Source organism: Alligator sinensis, unplaced genomic scaffold, assembly GCF_000455745.1.
Source record: "Alligator sinensis unplaced genomic scaffold, ASM45574v1 scaffold274_1, whole genome shotgun sequence".
Lineage (NCBI taxonomy): Eukaryota > Metazoa > Chordata > Crocodylia > Alligatoridae > Alligator > Alligator sinensis.
In genome coordinates this window covers 1,581,610-1,582,968 of record NW_005842124.1, presented here as the reverse complement: position 1 = coordinate 1,582,968, position 1,359 = coordinate 1,581,610, and the positions used below count along the sequence as shown (strand labels likewise).

Below are 1,359 nucleotides of genomic sequence, written 5' to 3'. Positions count from 1 at the left end.
GACAGGCCACTTTTTAAATCTGCTTAGATTATTAACCTGTACTTTTGTTGGTTTAGTTTTTAATATGCTGATAAAGGTCCTCTAGAATGACTCTCTTCCTTTTGCCTTAGGGCTGCCCAAACAAGACTTGTTTGGGGAGCCTGTTATCCAGGAATCTCAGAATGTGGCCAAGGCAAGTTTCCCTTCTCACTTGTACCAGTGAGTGTGCGATTTGTCAGGGGTTTTTCTTCTGGTTATGACATATCACCCCTCCCTTGAACCTGTATGGAAAATCCTCAGACAATTGCAACCCATACTAGACAGAGACCCTATTCTTAAAAAGATCTTCCCAGAGCCACCCATCCTAGCCTTCAAACAAGCACCGAACCTCGCTAACCTCATCACCAGAAGCAAACTTCCTCAAGCCCAGAACACCAAAAGGATCCAGACCGTGCCATGACAAGAAATGCAAAACCTGCCAACACATCTCCACCCCTCCCACAATTACTACACCCCATAACAGAGCCATCAGCATTCCTGGATCTTACAGCTGCACCTCCAGGAATGTAATATACCTCATCCAATGCACCAAATGCCCTGATGGAAAATACGTAGGAGAGACCAAACAACAACTGCGCACCAGAATGAATGCACACCGGAAATCTGTCAAAGACAGAAATACCCAATTACCTGTGGGGGCACATTTCTCACAAGAAAACCACTCTCTCTCCAATCTCTCAGTCCTGATCCTCAAAGGAAACCTACAAAATACTTCCCAGAGATGAGCCTATGAACTCCACTTCATCAACCTCCTGGATACTAAAAATCGTGGACTAAATATAGGCATTGGATTTATGACACATTATAACTGTCTGACATCTGACTCCCCAGGTATCTCTCCACTTTCAGGCCACACAGAAACATCTACATCCTAAGCCTGTGCAAGAAATAACATCATCTCCATGTTATGCAACCTTCTGGCTAACACACAGGCTGAACCAAACAACACAACTATGCAGAAGGACCCCATAAAAACTGAGAAGCCACCTTCTTCAATTTTAATATCTCTCCCAACTATACAGTTGGTCCAATAAATGATGTAATAAAAAAACCCTACTTGCATATTTCCTGGACCATCACAGATATAGCATCACCCCAATGTTATGTATATTGTCACGGGCGTTTAGAAAAGCAGTTTAAATTTAAAATGAGTGATAGCTGCCACTCATGGTTTTATTCAATAATGCTGTGTTGTGAAGGTACCAGCCCATTACTGTCAGACTATGTTCAGTTATAGTGCTAGAATTGCTCCTTAACAGAGTGACATCAAGGTCTCCTATCTCAGTGGCAGAGACAAGGTTATCCTTTCAAATAATGTAA

General features: G+C 42.5%; 1 long non-coding RNA gene across 1 annotated transcript in view; it reads left to right on the top strand.

Moving 5' to 3' along the window:
• LOC102371479 overlaps window positions 1–353 on the top strand; it is a 16,668-nt gene extending 16,315 nt beyond the window's left edge. Inside the window, exon 4 of the long non-coding RNA XR_001358119.2 lies at window positions 111–353. This is a non-coding gene — a long non-coding RNA (uncharacterized LOC102371479). The remainder of the gene's footprint in view (window positions 1–110) is intronic.
• Window positions 354–1,359: the final 1,006 nt, after the last annotated feature.